Source organism: Thamnophis sirtalis, unplaced genomic scaffold (assembly GCF_051295495.1).
Source record: "Thamnophis sirtalis isolate CommonGarterSnake01/CBP01778 unplaced genomic scaffold, rThaSir2_p1.2 scaffold_3, whole genome shotgun sequence".
Taxonomy (NCBI): Eukaryota; Metazoa; Chordata; class Lepidosauria; order Squamata; family Natricidae; genus Thamnophis; species Thamnophis sirtalis.
In genome coordinates this window covers 30675957-30684778 of record NW_028261383.1, presented here as the reverse complement: position 1 = coordinate 30684778, position 8822 = coordinate 30675957, and the positions used below count along the sequence as shown (strand labels likewise).

The 8822-nt window shown below is 43.0% G+C and overlaps 1 non-coding gene across 1 annotated transcript; it reads right to left on the bottom strand.

The window, feature by feature from the left end:
* Positions 1-64: 64 nt before the first annotated feature.
* LOC148047822 (U6 spliceosomal RNA) lies at positions 65-171 on the bottom strand. The gene has a single exon (XR_015696192.1). It is a non-coding gene; the product is annotated as a U6 spliceosomal RNA (small nuclear RNA).
* Positions 172-8822: the final 8651 nt, after the last annotated feature.

The following is an 8822-nucleotide window of genomic DNA, read 5'->3' as shown; positions in this document are numbered from 1 at the left end:
AAGAACATTTTGCATAATCCACCATATTTTTATCCAAAATGCTTTAACCTTTTTTACAAGTCCAAAAAATATGGAACGCTTCACGAATTTGCGTGTCATCCTTGTGCAGGGGCCATGCTAATCTTCTCTGTATCGTTCCAATTTTAGTATATGTGCTGCCGAAGCGAGCACCAGTCTCTTCTTAAAAGCCTCCAGTGATGAAGCACCCACAACTTCTGAAAGTAAAGCTGTACTACTGGTTAATTGTCCTCACTGTTAGGAAATTTCCTCTTAGTTCCAGGTTGCTTCTTTCCTTGGTTATTTTCCATCCATTGCTTCTTGTCGTCTGATGTTTTGGAAAATAAGTTGTCCCCCTCTTCTTCGTGGCAGCCCCTGAAATATTGGAACGCTGCTGTGATGTCACCATACTTCTTCTTTTCCTTAGATTGATGTAATCAGAATAGAGCTGGAAGGGACCTTGGAGGTCTTCTAGTCTAAGCTCCTGTTTACGCAGGAGACTTTATATATACCATTTGAGACAAGTGGCTGTCCAGTCTCTTAAGAGTCTGCAGTGATGAAGCCCCCACAACTTCTGAAGGCAAACTATCCCATTGGTTGATTGTCCTCACTGTTAGGAAATTTTCCTTAGTTTGAGATTGCTTCTCTCTTTGATTAAGGTAGTTTCCCCTCCATTGTTTCTTGACCTGCTTTGGTGATTTGGAAAATAGTGCTGGCCCTCCTCTTTTTTGTGGTAGCCCCATAAATATTGGAACACTGCTGCTCCTTCCCAAACTGTCATCTCCAAATCTACATCAGGAAATTCCTTATCAAGCCTAACCACGTTCACAAAATTATCTGCAGAGTTTCCTGTTTCCAGAATACTTTCTCTCACTACTGTAGATAGTTTTATTTTTTAAAAAAATAATAATGCAGAAGGCAAGGGAGAAGATGACTTAAAGTGTTGAAGTTGTAGAGTCTGTGGTGGGTCCCTGGCATCTTTGTCACATTTTGGGATGCTCTGCCCAAAGCGATCCCTTCGTTTGAATCACAATGACCAAGTTCACACAACATACCAAACCCAAACTGAGGAAGCCTTAATTCATAGGATGAAATGAGGAAGAAAGTTGAGAGAGCCTCAGTGTGTCTCCATTGGATGCTACTATGGCTTCGAAGTGCTTTACTGTAGGATGGAAAGGAGGAAAAAGGCTTGAGTCACTGGGAGACAGGCTGCATGTAGATTTAAATGATTATAGTAATGATGTTGATAGTGGGACATGGTGGCTCAGTGGCTAAGATGCTGAGCTTGTCGATCAGAAAGGTCAGCAGTTCGAATCCCTAGCACCGCGTAACAGAGTGAGCTCCCGTTACTTGTCCCAGCTTTTGCCAACCTAGCAGTTCGAAAGCACGTAAAAAATGCAAGTAGAAAAATAGGAACCACCTTTGGTGGGAAGGTAGCAGCTAAGAACTAAGAAAATTTCAGATAGCTTATGATTAAAGAAATTAAGAATGATATAAACTGTTTAGAGTTAGCCTAGCAAGGAGGAGTTAAAGCTCAAGTGAAAGATGTTATTAACTTTTTTTCTTTTTAAGCTTATTTAGGTATGTTTTTGTTAAAGATTTATACCTTGTATTGGTTCTGGAAAGTCTGGGGGAAGGGAAGGTTGGGGGGTTTGGGGGGGAGGGTGGGGGGAGGGAAGCAAATATTTGTAAAAGCTTGTTTTTAAAAATTTTCAATTTAAAAAAATAGGAACCACCTTTGGTGGGAAGGTAACAGCGTTCCGTGCACCTTCAGAATGACGAGCACATATGTGTGAGGGAACCTTTACCTTTTACCTTTCATGATGTTGATGATACAATGATGTAAACATTAATCACCCAGTTCTGAAAATGCAATTTTCTGCTTTCACATGAATCTCTCCTTCCTTAAATAAAACCGACAACTCTCTTGGGAGGTGGGAAGTGCATGCAGAAAGAAAGCAAATAGTTTTATACTGTACTAATATACGAAAAGTGAGTTTTCAAGGTGCCATATTTTTCAAAGTATAAGACACACCTTTTTGCCCCCCCAAAAGAGGGAGAAAACCTGGGTGCGCCTTATACACTGAATACAGCATTTTTGGCCCCTGAAACCCCGCCCCCTTCACCAAAATGGACGTGCAGAGGGGTTGGGAGGCCTGCAAAGTGCTCCTGGGGGCTGGGGAGGGCAAAAACAAATGAAAAATGAGCTGTTTTTTGCTCATTTTTTGCCCCAGTCCCCAGAAGCACTCTACAAGCTTCCCAAAGCCTATGCATGCCTTGTTTTTTGCAAACCCCCCCCCCTCCAAAAAAAATCAGGCCCATTTTTGTGAAAAATGGACTGGTTTTTGCTCGTTTTTGCCCTCCCCAGCCCCCAGGAGCACTTTGCAGGCCTCTCAAACTTTCTGCATGAGGCGTGCAGAGGGTTTGGGAGGCCTGCAGAGTGCAAAAACTTTTTTTAAAAATTTACCTCTTCAAAATCTTGATGCGTCTTATACTCAGGTGCGTCTTATACCCCGAAAAATACAGTATGTAGGTTAAAGAGAATCCAGACAAGTCCAATTTTTACTATCTTTGAAAGTAAATAAAATTAGCTAAGTTCTCTCAGAAGGTGGCAGTGTCTAGCCAAATTTGATGGGTTCCATCAGCACCTTTCAGCAAAGTTCAACTGGGAGAAGCAGTTTATTTATTTATTTGTTTGTCACGGGCATAAATATAAACATGGACATGAACAAAAGAAATGAATGCAAATAAATGGGGACAGTAAACCCCCCCCCCCCCTTACAGGACCTCTTAGGAATGGGGTGAGGTTCACAGTAGACAGTTTAGGGTAGAAGCCGTGGGGGTTTGAGGCTGTAACAACGGAGTCAGGTAGAGCATTCCAGGCGTTGACCACTCTGGGACTGAAGTTGTATTTTCTGCAATTGAGTTTGGTGTGGTTTACCTTGAGTTTGTATCGATTGTTTCCCCTTATTGAGGTTGAAGCTGAGATAGTCATTGACAGGTAGGACATTGTAGCAGATAATTTAGTGTACTATGCTCAGGTCAGAAGTAGTTCCAGGTTATCCAAGCCCAAAGTTTTAAGCCTGGTGGCATAAGGGATCGGGAGCAGAAGAGTGGAGTACTCTTCTCGTGAAATACCTCTAGATCCGCTTGATCGTATTAATGTCCGATGTATACAGTGTGGACTCCAGGCAGATGAGCTGTATTCAGGAATTGGTCTGGCAAAGGTTTTGTATGCCCTAGTTAGGAGTACAACCTAGTGGTTAAGATAGCAGGCTAGAATCCAGTAGATGGTGAGTTCTAGTCCCACTTTAGGAATGAGAGACAGCCAGTCATTCTCTCTTAGCCAAACCCACATCACAGGGATTGTAGCTGTGGGGGAAAATAGGAGGAGGAAGGAATATTAAATATGCTCACTGCATGAGTTACTTATAAAAAGTAATAAAAGTGGGATTTAAAAAAATATTTTATAAAAATCAGACTTGCTTCGTTCTTGGCTAAGAGACCCAGGAAGAACTTGTAAGTAAGTTGGAAATTGAAAATCACATTGTGACACATTCTGTCTTTTGTCTAAGTATATTTGTCCATTTAGTAACGATGTTTTACTTTTATGAGGGACGTGGTGGCTCAGTGGCTAAGACGCTGAGGTTGCCAATCAGAAAGGTTGGCAGTTCGGTGGTTTGAATCCCTAGCCTGACATAATGGAGTGAGCTCCCGTTTACTTGTCCCAGCTTCTACTAACCTAGCAGTTGGAAAGCACGTAAAAAATGCGAGTAGAAAAATAGGAACCACCTTTGGTGGGAAGGTAACAGCGTTCCGTGTGCCTTTGGCGTTTAGCCATGCCGACCCCATGACCATGGAGACGTCTTTGGACAGCGCTGGCTCTTCGGCTTTGAAACGGAGATGAGCACCACCCCCTAGAGTTGGGAACGACTAGCACATATGTGCAAGGGAAACCTTTAGCTTTACCTATTACTTTAATCCTTCTCATCTCCTTTCATTACCTTCTCTATTAGCATCATTATTAGGATTATTATCCTTCATTATTATGATTATGATTATGATTACTTTGTTGTTTTGTGTGCACACTGAGCGTTTATGCACAAATTCCTTGTGTCGCTAATCACACTAGACCAGTAAAGTATTCTATTTGTATCTCTGCAGACAAGTCTAAAGGGTTACTTATTTAAGCTGTAACTTAGCAGAATGTTGAAAGTGAGCTAGCATCTTTATCTAACTCAAGTTGGTGAGCTGACTGTTCCCATTTATTTCTGTTTTTATTGACTTATCAGATTTACAGAGCCCTCCATCTCACATGATTCTGGGCGGTGAGCAACAAAACCAACAATTTGAACAGTCTCAAACAACCACTTAAAACAAACATAAATACAAAGAAAACCCTGGGAGAAATACACCAGAATCTCACATGGACAAGTAAGTCCTCAGGTTATCTTACTGGAGGAACTCACTTAGGTGTCTACGTTTCTATAATACAACCAATTCACCGGCTCTGCTCCCAGAACAGGGGTGTCAAACTCAAGGTCTGGGGGTTGGATCCGGCCCACACCCCTGACCTAGAGGCTTGGCCTCTAATGGCTAGAGAATTGCTCCCCAAGAATTACAATGATCTGCTTTTGAAAGCAACATCTGGTCCGAAGCAGCGTGCTAAAGCTGTGAAAAGGAGCCAGTCAGAGGAAGCACATGACTTCCTCCTTGAGAGAGCTATGGAGTACGCTTTGTATTAAAACCAGTGTCTGGTGACTGTTATGGCCTTTTATGGTGTTGGAACCAGAAGGGCTGCCATGTGTGTGTGTGTGTGTGTGTGTGTGTGTGTGTGTGTGTGTGTGTGTGTGTGTGTGATCTGTGTCAGATCTCACATTCTCTCCCCCCCCCTTCCAGCCCTTCCAGGCTGAGCAAAAGGCAACAGATGAGGTTTGTCATACCCCCCCTGGTAACAACCATATTATTTTGGGCACTGCCCGCTTAGGATGGGTTGGTTGTCTTGAGCTTTATATGGGCAAACTGCTTTGCCTGGCAAGATGATTTTATCGGCTGCCTAAGAACTGTGGAAATTACAGCCCAGCACATCTGGAGGGAACTAGGTTGCAGATGTTTCCTGCCAGCTGTTACAAGGCCAGTGGCTGCAATTTCTGCCAATGTACATTTTTAAAAACAATGTACATTTTTAAAACAAAAAAATATACATCTATATGCTGTATATAAAAATAGCTCTCTCTCTCTCTCTCTCTCTCTCTCTCTCCCTCCCTCCCTCCCTCCCTCCCTCCCTCCCTCCCTCCTCCCCTGTGTGTGTGTGTGTGTGTTTGTGGGTGTGTATGTTCCAGCATAACTCTGGAACACCTCAAGCAATTTCAACCAAACTTGGTACACAGATGACTTACTCTCTGGAGACAAATACTATAGGGGTAAGACACCCCTAGCACCCCTCGGGGAGGGGGTGTTCTGTTAAGATACAGCCTGTCGTGCCTTCAAATGGCTTCTACTGTACTGCTGTAAAGTGGCTCCTACTGTACAGCGCAGTGGAGTTGCCATAGTAATGGCTTCACAATACTCCACAAGGAGGCTTCCTTTGGTAAGGGGGAAAATCCAACATTAGAAATTACGTTTGGTCCAGACATTTTCCCCCTATAAATAAATACCCCCCAAATGCTGGGTTATCAGCTAGTATATATCTATATCTATATATCTATACCTATACCTATACCTATACCTATACCTATACCTATACCTATACCTATACCTATACCTATACCTATACCTATACTTATCCATCCATCCATCCATCCATCCATCCATCCATCCATCTACTGTATATCTATCTATCTATTGTCTATCTATCATCTATCTATCATCTATCTATCACCCATCCATCCATCCATCCATCCATCCATCCATCCATCCATCCATCCATCCATCTATCTATTTATCTATCTCTATCTAGTTTATGAGCCCTCAAAGCAACAGTGTTGCAACGATTTCTGTTTCCTCCTTTTGTCTAGCTTGTCACCATGGTCAAGAATGATCAGATACAGTGTAGTATAAATGTAAGTGCTTTATAAAGTTAAATGTTTCAACCTTAAGACAATGGTGTGCCCAGGAAAAAAATATGAGGGATTAGAATAGAATATAATAGAATAGAATAACAGAGTTGCAATGGACCTTGGAGGTCTTCTAATCCAACCCCCTGCTTAGACAAGAAACCCTACATCACTTCAGACAAATGGATATCCAACCTCTTCTTAAAAACTTCCAGTGTTGGGGCATTCACAACTTCTGGAGGCAAATTGTTCCACTGATTCATTGTTCCCACTGTCAGGAAATTTCTCCTCAGTTCTATGTTGCTTCTCTCTTGATTAGTTTCCACCCATTGCTTCTTGTTCTACCCTCAGGTGCCTTGGAGAATAGTTTGACTCCCTCTTCTTTGTGGCAACCCCTGAGATATTGGAACACTGCTATCATGTCTCCCCATAATCCTTCTTTTCATGGATTATCCGGTAGGAGAATATGTCAGAAAAGTTTAATTCCAATGATAATATTCCTTCCATATCTGGCACCTGCTACTATTCCTTGGCTTATGACCAAGACTGAGCCCAACGTTTCTGTTGTTAAGTGAGTTTTGCCCTATTGTACAACTTTTCTTGCCGCCGTCGTTAAGTGAATCCCTGCAATTGATAAGTTAATAACCAAGTTGTAAAATGAACCTGGCGTCCCCATTGAACCTTGCTTGTCAGAAGGTCGCAAAAGGGGCTCACATGACCTTGGGACACAGCAACGGTCATAAACATGAACCAGTTGCCAAGCAAATCTGAATTTTGATCACAGGATCATGGGGCTGCTGCAAAGGTCGTAACTGTGAACAGTGGTCGTAAGTCACATTTTTCAATGCTGCTGTAACTTTGAATGGCCACTAAATGAACTGTTGTAAGGTCCACTACATGACTACCTGTAGTAGGACGTTTTGAGGGAGCCGCACACAAGTGGTATTCAGCTGGTTCGGACCTGTTCACCCAAACCAATAGTGGCAATTGCATGGGGGCCCACCCACCCCCGCCCTGGTTTTATACCGTCCTGTTTTCAAGCTGCACGCATGCGTGCAAGCCCCATGCACGATCAAAGCACATGCACAGAAGCCCAAAACGCATGTGTGGACATTTGCAAACCGGTAGGGAAAGTAAGTGAATATCACCCCTGGCAACCGCGCCATGTTCAATTGCTTGGCTATTTCGGTTGTTGTTCTTGCTGTTCCTCTCCACGTTTCTCCTTTCTCCTGCAAAAGCCTAGGGATGAATGATGGGTTGTTTTTAAAAGGTTGTGGCGGCTGGCCATGAGTCTTCCATTCATCGGATGGCATAGAGGGGTTTTTATGTTCCCAGTCCAGGCCTGGCTCTTTCTGAGTGTTTCTGACTTTGATCAGGGCATCAAGAGGGTTAATTTAACTCAGAACAGAATCTGCTGGAGTTCAGATCTTTTTTTTCCTTCTATGTGACCTTATATAATGCACGCAGAGGTGCTATTCAGCAGGTTTTGACCAGTTCCGGAGAACTGGTAGCTGAAATTTTGAGTGTGGTTTGGAGAACCGGTAAATATCACCTCTGACTGGCCCCCACCCCATCAAGTCCCCATCAAGAGCCAAGGTGGTGCAGTGGTTAGAGTGCAGTACTGCAGGCTACTTCAGCTGACTGTTATCTGCAGTTCGGTGGTTCAAATCTCACCGGCTCAGGGTTGACTCAGCCTTCCATCCTTCCGAGGTGGGTAAAATGAGGACCCAGACTGTGGGGGCGATATGCTGACTCTGTAAACCGCTTAGAGAGGGCTGAAAGCCCTATGAAGCGGTATATAAGTCTAACTGCTATTGCTAAGTCTCTGCCTCCTGAGTCCCAGCTGATTGGGAGGGAATGGGGATTTTGCAGTATCCTTCCCCTGCCACGCCCACTAAGCCACACCAACAGAACTGGTAGTAAAAAAATTTGAATCCCACCACTGAATGCATGTAATATGTACCTATTGTATGTATTACATATGACCACAATTAATTGACCCTACCTTTCCCCTGTGCTTCCTGCTCCCCTTCCACTCAGGTTTTTAATTTTACATGATTGTACTTCCATTTTTTATTGTTTTATTCCTTTACTATTTTACATTTTTGTCACCATTCATTTTATCCATTCATTTATTATTTAACCTTTTTTTTTTTGTAAATCACCCAGATCAACCTCATGGCAAGAAGGGGACAATAGGATATTTTCAAATAAATGTGACAAACAAATAAAAAAGAAATATATTTCAGTACCCTAATGAATCTTGCTGAGTTGTTAACTTTTATAGCATCATTCATATCTGTCTCCACTTTAGTATGTGGAGGAAGGCTAACTCTACAAGGAGGAAAATGCACTCGGTACATGTTCATTGGCTCTCTCAACTATTCCTGTAGGTTGTGTGTGTGTGTGTGTGCATGTTTGTGTGTATGTGTTTGCATCAATGCTGGCTCCCTACCAATTCAGTTCAGTTCAGTTGTTCAGTTGCGTTTATTTATAGGCCGCCCTTTTCCCTGAGGGGACTCAGGGCGGCTAACAACTTATGGGAGGGGAAGACATACAATAACATAAAAATACAATATATAGTTAAGATCAAACAACATTCATTCAACATTCGGGCGGGGGCAAACTATAGTCTTTACCCCCAGGCCTGGCGGGATAGCCAGATCTTGAGGGCTGTGCGGAAGGTCTGAAGGGTGGTGAGGGTACGAATCTCCACGGGGAGATCGTTCCAGAGGGTCGGAGCTGCTACAGAAAAGGCTCTCCTCCGCG